General features: G+C 34.9%; 1 non-coding gene across 1 annotated transcript; it reads right to left on the bottom strand.

Annotated features, from left to right (window-relative positions):
• Nucleotides 1–8,056: 8,056 nt before the first annotated feature.
• TRNAG-GCC (transfer RNA glycine (anticodon GCC)) lies at nt 8,057–8,127 on the bottom strand. The gene has a single exon. It is a non-coding gene; the product is annotated as a tRNA-Gly (tRNA).
• Between the last annotated feature and the right edge of the window lie 6,002 nt (nt 8,128–14,129).

Genomic DNA, 14,129 nt, shown 5'->3' with positions numbered 1-14,129 from the left:
TCCCTGTCGCTCGCCAGTCTTCTTGCTTCGTTCCAGGTCATACCAGCATCCCGTAGCTCTGCCGTATACACTCTGTAAATAGTATTTAGCGGCCTTCCAGGACGCCGGAATCCGGTCGGCTTGAAGAACAGGCAAGCCAGGTTGAAGTTCTCTTCCGGTATCCGCAGAACGTGGCTGAGCCAGGTCCAACGTCGCCTCTTCACTTTCAGTGATGAAAGGCTGCTTGGTGCGTTCTCTTATCACCTCGTTGCTCCTAAAGTCATACCCACCGCACACCCAGTATTCGTCGCAAACATCTGTTTTCAAAGCTCAGTATACGGTTGCTCTGAGCCTTAGTAAGGTGCCATGATTCGCTACCGTAAAGCAGCACCGTCAGAATGCAAGCGTCGAATAGTTGGCACCAGACATTCCACAATATATTCACTTTGAATATAATGATTTTGAAGAGAAACTATTAACCATACCTATTTTTATTTCCCAGTTTACATTAAAGTCGTTTTTAAATTAACAAAGAGAAAGCCCGCATAACCACGTCGTATTAGCTAATTCGTATCGCACCATTCACGGCCTCCCTCTGGAGTGACAGTAAAGAGATTACGTGGACCGTGGTGTAGGCTCTTTTCAGAGTAAAAATAGTTTGATAGTAAGTGCAATAAATGGGTAAAAAAAGACGAAAACTGATAATTTTCACGACAAATGGGAAATATTTAAGTATGTAGGTATATCTTTTGTGTCAGTGAAAGGCAAGACGCGTCGTTGTTTAATTTGTAATATGTAAGTGTGAGGAAAGTGAGTCAAATGAGGAAGTATATATTATATAGTTTTTGCTTATAAAGATGACACCTACGTCAAACTGGAATTTGATTGATTTTTATGGGGAAACCCACAGATGGTTCCATCTGGAAGAAGATCCAACATCTTTGATCGCAGACGGACAACTTAGTATTAATGTTATATTTTAATTCTACGATTTAAAAAATATTTTTTGAAGTTATACTTCTTTTGGCGCGTTTGGAAAATCAGATCAGAGTGTATTTTTGGCGTGTGACATGTAACACATAATTTATTTTTTCACACAAGAAAACACACTCGATTGGATTCGAACCACCGATTGTCCGGTTATTAGCCGAACGCACTACCTTTACGCCACAGTATGATACTCCAATCGCGACGATTATACAGTTTAATATTAGAGCTTAGAATTGTTCCGTTGCCTAGGCAGCGAATTTATTATTGTCGGCCATATGCAATTCCTTACGTAAACAAACTATTAAACGTCATAGTGGCAGTTGTCACTTTAAAAATAAAAACAACGATAAATAATTATATAATTTAGTAATATAAGTTAAAGTGTATAGAAATAAACTAACGGCGTTCCATTAAGCGGTCCTTTTTCTTGAGTGTATAATTTAACAAGATAATTAAGAGCTAGTCGAAGAATCTAGGTTATTACAAGTTTTGTTACGCCAAAAAAGTATAACTTCTAACGCTCATAAATAAGTACAGACACCGATTTTTTTTCTTTATAAGAATAATTAATATTCACTGGTAGGTAAGTATCCGTTTCGTGTTATTATACGTTATTTTTAATGAAATATTGTGTTATAATGTCATAGTGATTAATGATTATCAATATTTGCCAATAAAACAGTTATTAGATAATAGTTTACAATAGAATTGTGAATCTGTCCGGGTTCGAATTCATACATACCATTATTGCAGTAAAGCTTAGAGTTTGTTGTTCGGCGTCGGTAGGAGATTATGATAGCATATTATTAATTAGTAATGGCCGGTATTCTTAATAAACTCTGGCGAAAGGTCAAACCCCTCCCCCCACTGCTGATGTTACAGTTTAATTAAATTATGCCAAAAGAGGAGGAGGAGGTCATTAGCTAGCGTGTGACCAATTTCCCTCCGCGGCAGGAGGAAATGTAATAATATTTCATTGGACTTGTTAATACACGTGTATAAGGCATTACAAATATTAAAACAATATTATTTCCTGGAAATTTCTCTACTTTTACAAATTAGAGGACACATTAATCTCACGTGGGCGGGTGACTTTGCAACGTAGTTTTATTTTTAATATTACTTTCTATTTAAACCAAATTTCAGAATTATTGGTTATTTAACCATCTCATACTTCGGTGTTAAGGGCCCACATGCCCAACGAAGGTCAAAATGGAGATTTTACGGTATTTTCAAAGCATTAGCCTGAACATTCCTTAAACTTTTTATATAATTTTGAAGCCTTATTATCCTATATTTATTTTAAACATTTGATGATTGCATAAAGTAACATAAAGCATATAGTATATTACATAAAATAGTATTCTTTTAAACCTTTCGATCTAATGTTTTAGATTTAGAGTATAGTCATATTTCAGTACATTCATCTGCAGTGGTGTTAGGATTTTTTAGATTTATTAATTTTTAAACGCATTAGTAAAACTTATGTTGACAATTTATACTGAAATATTTACGATAAAAAAATGTATTTATAATCTCTGTAATCCCATATTTGACAAGAATTAGGCATTTTATTATTCAAAAAATGGGCAAGATTACCACATTTGAAGATAATTCTAATGATACTGATTATAAGCTATGTCTTTGCCCATTCAAATGTGATAAAACATCCTGCGAATTATGATTGCTTTATAATAATTATTGACCTAAGAATAAGGTAGTATTTTTTTGAAATAAGCCATTTCTATTGGCATTTCCCAGTGGTTAAGCTACAACATACGGCCGTAGCCATAATTTGACCAACGATAACTGAAGTAGGGAGTAAAATCATATTAACGCGTGTGTTTGAACATGTACCTAACCGAAAAAAAACGATTTTTTTTGTACATATTTTTACAGTAGGTACCTACAGATCTTTGTTTTTACGGGAAATAGATGTAAGGCACTTGCTCAACCTATTAGGAGCATACTCTGACTCCAACACAAATTAAAAATAATGTGTGTATTTGGTAGACCCAGGATTAGAACATGGAATCCATGACATTATAAACCGACGCGTAAGCTGGTCGGCCATTGTGATATTATAGCTTATAATAATTATATGTGAACTAAATTCTAATGTACAAAACTTAAATCCATTAGAATTTAAATTCAAATTCCATCAAGTACCTTCGGTCGATAGTATTAATATTATATATGAACTATATGTACTTACGGAAACTTCATGAAAAACTATGTGAGAACTATTTTCCATAACCTGATTATGGAAAATACTTACCATTGTCCGATAAAAACAGTAAAATTTTATGTGTGAAGGATATTACCATGTCATTAGGACGCCAAGCTGTCTGTAAAACCTAGCGAGGCTTGCTCTGCTGGTATATATTTTTATAATTGCAGTACTGGAAACATTGTTGACGGTTGTACGGTTATTTGCGATTTTTTGCGATTTTTCTTTAGCTCAATGCATTTCGGTAATTTTTACTGAAAACATTGTGATTGGGGTCAATTTGAATTTCTGAGATACCATTTATTTTGCATAATTCAAATAATTAAATAATCATGTTTATTTTTTCCAAGATTACAAAATAAATAGCCAGTGAATTTTTCAAAATAATCTATTCAGCCATTGTCAAAAAAGTCACATACAACCTTGTTCTATTAAATTAAAATAAAGCAACGATGTTACTATCGGTCACGGGCAATGTCAGACCATTATTTTTAATATTACTCATAAAATAACAATTTATCAGTGGCATTAATTAATTTCTTTGTTTAAATTTTTAAACGTTATCGCTGTTATCAATTAATAATAAATATAATACGTAATTAATTATGTCACTATTATCGTATAAATTTTGACTGATTGTCCCAGGGGGGTAGACTGGACTATTTTAATCTCATATTTTGGATTTAGATAATATTCGTGCTGTTTTCTTTCGCTCACTATTTTAGGGTCATATCAAACTAAGCCAGCCATTAATACAAATATAAATATAAATATTTAGAAAATACTCATATTTAATTTTTGTCAATGGGCATTTTCTTATCCTAAAGTACATATCTGAAAATTCCTCTCAAAGAAAATTAAACAGGCACTATTTGCGACAAAGCACACTGTGAGTGGTCTTGCACTTGCCTTGCGCACAGTAAGTGCCGCTTAGCCCCTACGCCGTGCGCATCGCACGACTCCTTGCAGTGTACTCCGCTTTATACATAAAACTCTCTCGTGCCTACGCTTATAATATATAATTAATTAACTGCGGCCAAATTTGACTGTCATTAATTTCGGACACATGTTTAATTGCCTTTCGCAACGTAGACTAAATTCGTTTGGGCACGGGTTTATGTGCATCAGAATTCGTAACACTAAAAAAACAATGGATGAAAGATGGATATTATAATATATTATTATTTGAATGCATAATCATGTGAAGGATTTTTCCTTCCACTACTCACCGCATCTTCATATTATCTGGCCAGTATTGCACCCTATGGGAGAAAATATGATTTGGTATGTAAACTTGATATTTGGTAGTGAAAAATAAAATTAGAATAGTGTCCAAGAAATTGGCATTTGTAAATCGGTATATTATGGGGAGCAGTATTTCTGTCTTAAGCACAAAGTGTTCAACGCTCACGTGTGCGTGTGAAACATGGATGATGTAATAGAAATTACGAGTAGTGCAACGAGGCATGTAAAGGTACATGTTGGGCATGACGCGGAAAGATCACAAACGAAACCAATGGATAAGGATGCACACAAGAGGTCGCTAAGCAGATGAAATGACAATCGGCTGGATATGTCGCTCGACGAGTGGTCATTCAGTAGTACTCAAGGGGCACCAAATGCTCACAAGGATACCATGGCAGCACATCCTGAAGCGGGCCCCCAGACTAGGATTTTTGGCGGGCCCCCTACCTATCGCTAAAGATAAAAGCAGTGTGACGCTGTACAGTATGATGTACGCGGTAAAATTAATGTGCATATTTAGTGTTTTTTTTTGTATATTTTAATTTTGGAGTTGTCGAGTATCGATACACAATTAAAAATTGTATCGTACTCGTACAACCACATTTTAAATAATAACATTATTGAAGAAAAAGCGGCGCAGGCGACTTTTTTACTATTAGAGAGAATTTGTGTCTGCCACGCCGGGCCCTTCCTGAACCCGGGCCCCCAGGCTAGAGCCCTGTCAGCCCCCCTTTGTAGGGGCCATGAAGGATACCCTAAAACACGTTGAATAGACGAACTCATATAAAGTTTAGTAGAATTACATGGTAGCGAATAACTAGGTACCGAGAGGAGTAGATGAAGCTAAGGGAGGCCTTTATCCAGCAGTGGATTCACCACGGCTGATGATGATAAATGTTCACTTTATAAGGATGGACAGTCCTGGATCGACCACATGTAGATAATACAGGAGAAGCTATCAGTAAAACAGGCTTATGTACGTGTTCTCTGAAGGCAACTGAAGACCAAGACAGTCCAGTTTGAGATGGCCAAAGCCCACAAAATGTGTAGCAATCTGGAACGTATGGGGTGGAGAATTATTTCTAATTGTTAAATCTAACATATTTGATGATTTTTCTAGAATAACTAGACAAAGGGAATTTTAATTTAGCTTTCCATTTGCAGCTCTAACCTTGAGATTGAAAATAATTTCATAGAAATGGCTTAATTATGAGGAATTTATAAAGAATGATAACAAGTAATGTTTAATCAGACGGGCAATAGGTATATGACTGAAATAATATTTGATAATATTCCTTATCATTGTAATATTAACTGATTTTATTCGCAAATATTATATTATTTTTATCGCAGACGACTGTTATTATTAATATTTCCACGAAAAATGCTCGCAGCGTGTTATCAAAACGATATTGCAGACAAACATGCGACATTGAAATTTAATATTTTGTTGTATCTAAGGACATTTTTTCAATTTCATCTAAATTCTAAAGACTACGTAATGATGTAATTACACAAAGAATGGGTTTTAAAAGCCCAAGAGGAATAATATTACCTAGGTATTCATAGTGAGGACATGAAAACATAATAGGAATTAATAGCGACATCATGCTTTCGTTTCACTCACATGAATATCTGATGTTATTTTATCTTTTTTTTATTTTTAAATTTAATTTCAATTTATTTATTTTTAGCAAATTGTGGCATACTAAGGAGGCCCTATTTCAAGAATTTATTATTAGCATCCACCTAATCTCACCTCGCGCAAGTGGAATATATCAACACACGAAGCAATTTGGTTGAACGTAGTTATCGCCCTCCCAATCGGCATTACTTGAGTTAGAGCATATACTTGAGTGGATGGTGACCTCATTCTTGAGTAACTGCTGCTGAGAAATTTCGAGTAAAAAATATAATTCGGTGATATGCTTGATTAAGACTAGGTGTGGTGAAGAGCGGGTGTGGTTTGGTGGGGCCATTAACGTGTCATATTTGTTATCAGACGACATGGAGTTTTCAGCTCAAACGAGTCGGGAAGTTATTCTTCTGTCAGCGTCTAACTCACCAGAAATCTTTCCTTTAACACGAAGAAGTTTATGTCTCTTGAAATGCCGCATGTTTTAGTCAACTTTCTAGTTTTTATGTGAGTATATTATGATATTATACGGTGGCCGCGCGGCTTAAGCGTTGGACTATAACGCCGTGGGTCCCAGGTTCGAATCCTGGGTCTGGCAAGTACACATATTGTTTTTCAAATTGTGTGTGAGTCAGGGTGTGGACCTAAAAGGTTGAGCAAGTGGCTGACATCCATTTCTCGTAAAAAACAAAATCTGTTAATACAAACCTCTACTCTGTGGAGGCCCATATGATCCCATTAGGATCGGACATGGTCGAATAATAATATTATGATTACTTCTTTGGCCTTTTTCATCTTCCACATCCCTATGATCCCTATAATCCCTATTTGTAACTTTATTTTTCTAGCTGATAAGGATCGTGTGTATCCTGACGCGGGTTCCCCGGCCAGGATTTTTGTCAGGCCCCCTACATATCCCAAAGGTTAAAGGCAATCTGACGCTCTACAGTAACGTTTTCCAATTAATGGTGTTGGTGGTGGCGATTAACACATCGAATTATGGAATTGGCGTGTATCAACACACATCAACCAAAAATTGCATCGCACAACTATATATTTTAAAAAGGTGATAGTAAGGCGACTTTTTTGTTTACTGTTAGAGCAAATTTAAGCTGTGTGTTTATCTCATTTATCTTGTGGATCGAGAAATGAGTGACGAGTGAGAGAAACGAGTGGATGAAAAATGAGGTTGTTAAATGCAATTTGATTGTTTTGTGTTGGTACTTAACTACATAATTCAAGTAGATATATTAAAACTACATAAAATTCCTAAAAATAAATCGAAACCCCCTACTTTTACCTCTAATACAATTTGGTAAATGCTTCTGCTGTGCGTCCCCCTACCTATCGCTAAGTTTAATGAAACTTAGCGATAGGTATGGGGGCCCGCCAAAGATCCTGGCCGGGGGGGCCGTTTTAGGATGTGGGGCCATGAATATAACTGTATTAAACACAATACTAGTAACTAATTATACAGATGTAATATAATTGTATGTAATAAATCGAACAAGTTTGATTATTAAACTTATTTTCTTCACCCCACAGAGCAAGAAAAACTCAATCGGAAATGAATTTGCTTCGAATTTATTTAACTTTCCGCAAAGTTTAGGTTCGCGGTTTATTTATTAATTCAAATAGTCATATTATCTCTTGGGGGTGGGGGTGAATACGCACCACGTTGAACAAGAATATCTGGAAAATTCGACAGGAAAACTTTTCTAATCAATTAATGCCATCAAATCAATGTAACGCACAGATATTGTTTCAATTAGCCACGAGGCCCACGAGCAGTATTTTCATATTAAATTATTCCTCAAGGTTAGATAAAATTTATATTCAGACGAAGCAAGCAAGAGCTGAGAATTATGGCGATTTGGGAGAGGGAAAATTTTAATTAAACAATTATTTTTCTTTGAAGTTCTTATAATTAATTTTAGTGCGTATAATTTATAATAGATACGATATAAAAAAGGTATTGCATCGGCCGGGAATCGAACCCGGGCCGCCCGCGTGGCAGGCGAGCATTCTACCACTGAACCACCGATGCTGTTGTGAACGGTGAGATAGATAGATATTTTTACTACACATAAACCTACACCGGCCGTATTTAAATTACCGCTGTGTTTTTTTTCCATACATAATATTTTGCCCGAAGTGTTACGAACCAAAGACATGTTTTATATATTATTATTTGTAACATGCTCAAGACATTAAAAAAAATATTATGTATCCAACAGTTAAAAAGATTCTTCGCGGATTCTTCTATTTATAATTATTTGAAATGTCTTGTTGGAAGCGAATGCTGAGAGTCTCATGGAAGGCGGAGACGACGAACAAGTCCATTGCCAACGAGTCATTCAATTCAATCATTGCCTAATTACATCACTAAAAGAATGACAGATTGAAAAAAAGGTATTTTGTCAAGTCTAAGGCAAAAAGTCCACTAAAGCGGGCTTGCAGGGCGCTCGCGCATATTCTATGTGAATGTAATAAAATACGCCAGCGCACACTGGATTTGACGACGCATTGTGCCCGCCCGCCCCATGAGTCATCGTTGTGTGGCTTCTCAGCGGCACGAATTAACAAAAATACAACGTAGTCCATTCATTGAACACGGCAAACAAAATCACGCTCCTGGAAGCGTCGTCGATAGACGGGCGAGAAGGCATTATTTAATAACAGTGAACTCTTTGTTTAGTTATTGCGAGTCCGATATTTCGCTGGTTGAATGATGTCATCGTGAATATTAATTACAAGCCCCGAGAAATTTAATAATATTTGTATTGCTTTGTTATGAGAGACGCTGATAATAATAATTATTTTGTGCTCCTTGAGCCCCTTATTACATAGGTGAAGGGTAATGCGCGGGTGGGAGGGGGCCTACTCAGTAGTGAGCGCACCGAGCGCTTTTTTGGTGGGTTTTATGCTTTAAGATTGGAAAAGGCGAGGAAAAGCTCTCTCTTGGTGGATTAACCATGTCAACAGTCAACAGTGCGACGCGTTTATCTTTAGGAGTTTTTTTTTATAGGATAACCTTTGACACAACTTTAAAGGGTGCTTAACGAATTTTAAACCACGATATATATCCGCATTACGCTATAGAGACGTGGTGGTTTGGTTGAGACAGTCTTTTCCATTGTGATCATCAGCACTAACGAATCCCGATGAAGATGAAACATATTTTACCCACATACAAGTAGGTGGATACTGCAAGTATTGTATAATTGTATCCAGAATCCCGACAGTAAAATATACAGCAGCGATTGCAGACCTATGGCACGGGGGCCACGTTTTGACACGCCCGGAAATTCTGCTGTCACGCGAAAGATATGCAAAAGTTGTAAAAAGACCTGACAACATGACGTAGCAACTGGCAAAAGTGGGAAATCAACTCGGATTCTGAACGGATATTTTTTACCGGTGAAAAACTTGATGAAACGTGAAAAATCTTTTTAGTAGAAAAGCACACTGCATCAGAGGACTGATGCGGATTTTTTTTCTGAGAAGGAAAGCTAAAAAAAATTAAGGTCTCAACTTGATTCTGTACTTGACAGCTAAAAACGATCTTTATGTTAAACATATTTTTGGGGGTCAACTGCTTGGCCGAAGTTAAAAATGCCATTCATGCACCCATTACATATTCCAATAATATATTTTTAATGTTTTAAGTGTTTGCTATCCCTGGTGTAGATATAGAGTATTTGATTAATATTCACTACCATTCTCTGGTGGACCCCAAGCCGAGTAATGAATTTTTATGGGCTAGTCACTCATTTCCAAAAAATGAATTGATGGGTTAAAATGACCTTAGTAGTATTTTTGATTCGCATATGAATCATATTACTAGGAATATGAAATGACTTTAGATTGATTCCTATGAGTCAACTAAAACAGTTAATACATGCATTGTAGCAAACACGTGTATGTATATATATGCACATGTTTTACAAGTAAAATACTTGGAAATATAATCTAACGAGGATGTTATGATCAGTGATCCATGATTGGACCAGTTATGTAAACACCTAGCCTAGATCATCTCTTTAAAAAACTATTAAATACTATACATATATACATGAGAAATACATAAGGATGAGAGTAGCGTTTTTAGCAAAAACTATATACTTAGTAGATTTTACTTAAATTGATCAACACGTAAAAACGTTTTGTAAAAACATTAAAAAGATTTTTTTAAATTTCAAAATAAACATTCAATTATAAAAACCATTATCAGATTTTTATTAATATCTAAGTTCTACATCGTATTTTATTGATATTTGTATCATTAAAATGTAGTTTGATAAGTTCTTTCAGAGTTACTATAAAGATTTTTGAACAATTCATATTTTAACAATTATTAAAAAAAAAAAATTTGTATAGAAATGATCTTTGATGTCTTCGGAATATCACAGCTTGATATATTTTATAAAAAGATTTTAAGCCATATACCTAGATACTATGAAAAATCGTTTTTTTAAATTAAAAAAAAAACGTTTAAACTGTGAATTTTTAATAAATCTTTAAGGTCCCTTCGAGGAAGTATTAATGTTACCCTTTAAACAAGATAAGATACAAATTACACTAGGGCCTAGCGAAAAATTTATGTACTTACGTTGTATTGAACAAAAAATTGCATATCAGATTCTTCGTTTTTATGTTACTCACTTTTGTTGGTCGTGACAAAAATCAAAAATGCCTTTCAAATGCCTTAATTATATTATTTCTCCAATTTGCTTTTCACATAGCTGAAGGAGCAACATATAGCGTCCTTCACTTGGACTTGGTCTGAAAAAGGTGGAAGCGACCTCCTATCTGCCTCTAAGAGATGAGTTCTTTAAATCATCGAAAGCAGTCGAAAGGATGTGGTGATCAATAGTGGCCAATCACCAAGAAAGTACATAAGTTGAATATTAGAATCAGCGCAAAACCGCTCAAAGTGGAAGAAGATAGTTGGCAAAATCTTTAATTTCAGTGATCGTTATTACCAATAATGAGGCAAAGAATAACAGTAGACTGTATAAATTTATGAGTGAGCAGTAGGTACATTACTGTTAATTCTCTGGTTCTGGCTTTCTCAAGAAAACTCTATCATTCCTCTCTTTACGTTGCCTGTATTTTCGAAAATCCTTCACCCTATTTTGCCATCACAACCCTCAATAATGTGGTGACGAGGCATCTTGATGGTGCGTGGAAAGAAAATGATACATAGTTTATCAGTGTGTATTGTTTTATTAATTTTAATTGAGGAGTGTCACTATCTATTCCGTATAACAACTTTCAACTTAATCAAGAACACATTTAAGCCACACACCACACCTAATCTTCTCAAGATCGTCCGAATTCCGGTCTATCCTCCAATATCCTTCTCCAATCCAGGATTCTGATCGCTTGTCCATCCTGGGTCACGCTATCCCACCAATGAACACCGAAACTTCCTACCGGGTCTTCCTAATTAAAAAAAAGACAAAAATAATTTACTACCTAGTGTTAACCACTTAGAAGCAATATTATCATTATATTAGGTATATTTTACACACATTCAAAAAATACAAAAATTTAAAGCCAAGCCACAAAAACATCGCTTGATCTGTGCCAAAAAATGGGCTGTGTTATACACATATTACTAATAAATAGTTCTCATGATTCGCAACAAAAATGACTAATTTGCCATCTTCATTCTTTCATATGTAAGAATTTGCATATATTATGACAGTTGATGGAAGCGGGGCGGGGGGGGGGGGGGAGCTTGTGTGTGAGATGGTTGCTAGGCGATTCGCCGCCTACACGTATTTGACCGCCAAAAATGTCATGTAGTGTCACATTCAAAACTTGCGGCAATTTTTTGAAGATATCGCGATGTGGCGTATTAGCTAATGATTATGTTTAGTAGTCGCCGACCGCCGTCATGCTTCCGGTATAATTAGACCAATATGATTTGTCACGTTGGAATAATTACGGTGACCATTCGTCTTTTATTTTATAGAGAGTAGTTTTTTATTTGATCACGCTTTCCATACATATTAAATTTGTTTTAAAAAAAACACTTTGTTCTTTATTTGAAAATCCTACAATATCGAATTTTTATATTATTTTGTCAATGACAGAAATACGTTTTAATGTCAATGCAATAATGACTAAAGATGATGCTTTGCAAAATACTAAAAACTGAGATAGTGAATGACCAAAAATATTCAAATTGGCATCTTCCCCCACTTGTGGGGGTAAGATGCCAAGGACAGAAATAAAATATCGCCGGTATGCCAGGAAAATGTGATGCTAAACATAGTGTATTATTCAATGAATCTGAACTTAACCATGAATCAAAATCAAATCTTTATGCTGAGAATATTTTGAGAAATGTGTAAATAAAGTACCACTAAAAATTGGTACTTCCCTCGTTTTATAAGCGTATTTTTTCAATTTAAAATTTGACTGGACCATGTGTTCTTCGGTACTAATGATAGAACCTAAAAATAGTTACTGCACCGACATGTAGTGATGGACGAATGAATTAATTGAGCTTCTCCCATTAGGCATATTCCCCCGACTTACCTTATGCAATAAACGAGACAGATAAGCAAAAAATTAGCTCTTATATAAATCATGATGCGGTCGGCTTAAAGAAAATAAAATTTATAACTAGCAGTTGAGGTATGTTAAGCAAAAGATTAATTAAACGAATCTGATTTTGAATGTCCACTATTTTACTAAATAAATTTGGTCACCGTAAGTATACATAATACAATATCACTTTGAAGGATAAATTTATTTGTCTCAAATGAACTGTTACCAGCAGTTATGTCACACCAAAATTATTTATAATTATATAATTAGGACTACTGTAGGGTTGCCAACTTTTTATGAGATATTTCCGGGACAAGTATAGGTACATTGGAATTGAAAACCGAGATTTTTCAATTATCCCGGCATAAAATAAAATACGTTCAGAATTCATTCCTCCCAAAAAATAACCTCACTGCTATTGGCCTTTCCTTTTTAAATATAAATTCTACACACGATCCATATCTACGGCGTACCTATTCTTAAATTAATAATTCCGCAGAAACAAATACTAGCACCTTTTTCTAAATTTCGTCTAAATTCTATGTCAGAATAAATTTACTTCCGTATAATTTCCAACGTGATATTAAAAAAAACATACTGAATAATAAAACGCAGTAATCGAGATGTGCTTCAACCACTGAAAACGTTAATAATCAAAATATCAGATAAAGACTTTAACTTTAAAGACGAAAAAATACCACTAATCGCGGTGTGGATATAGTCATAGAGTATAGACCAACGGCGAAGGGTGAAGGTAGGCTGTTAATATCCAACATAAATAATAGTGCACACTAAGCTTTATCAGTCAAACATGTTTTCATTAAACTAAGACTACAATGTATAGAAAATGTTTGTTATTTTTTTTAAATTCAATTAAACTCTGCGCAATCCAAGCCGTAGTAGATAATAGTAGATAATTTTCGTTTATTTGTTTATATGGTGGTTTAATGCCATAATTTTAGATATTTTATAAATAGAAGAATATTTTTCATCGATTATGATTTGGATTAGGAAGGGCTTAATGAATTTAAAAAAAAACTAACCAACATCATCAGTTCTGTAATAAGTATTCTTAATTCAACGAAAACAAATAAGTATGACTGAAAAAATGTGCACTTTCTTTATCGGATCGCCCATAGCACAGCTTAATTATTTTGACTTGGTTTAGGCATGTATTAATTTAATTTTATAAACTGACAAGCACCATTTGCAAATTGTATTCTTCGTTCAATGAAAACAAATAAGTATGAGTGACACAATTTAGTGAGAACTATTTATGTCGAATTTTAACAGCCTACCTCCCCTCTCGCCACTGTCATAGACATTACACAACCAAAGATCCTATAGTATACACACAAAAATAATCGTTACAAGTCGGTTATGGGGAAGCCAGCGGAAAGCACATTTTGAAAATAGCCGATATACTGGATTATTTGTTAGGTTGGGTTAGTTTAGGTTTGGTGAAGTTAGGTTAGTTTAGGTTTT

This window comes from Rhyacophila brunnea, unplaced genomic scaffold, assembly GCF_057557595.1.
Source record: "Rhyacophila brunnea isolate RB1 unplaced genomic scaffold, BYU_Rbru_1.0 scaffold_7, whole genome shotgun sequence".
In the NCBI taxonomy this organism is placed as follows: domain Eukaryota; kingdom Metazoa; phylum Arthropoda; class Insecta; order Trichoptera; family Rhyacophilidae; genus Rhyacophila; species Rhyacophila brunnea.
The sequence above is the reverse complement of the archived record's forward strand: the minus strand, read 5'-3'. Positions and strand labels throughout refer to the sequence as shown.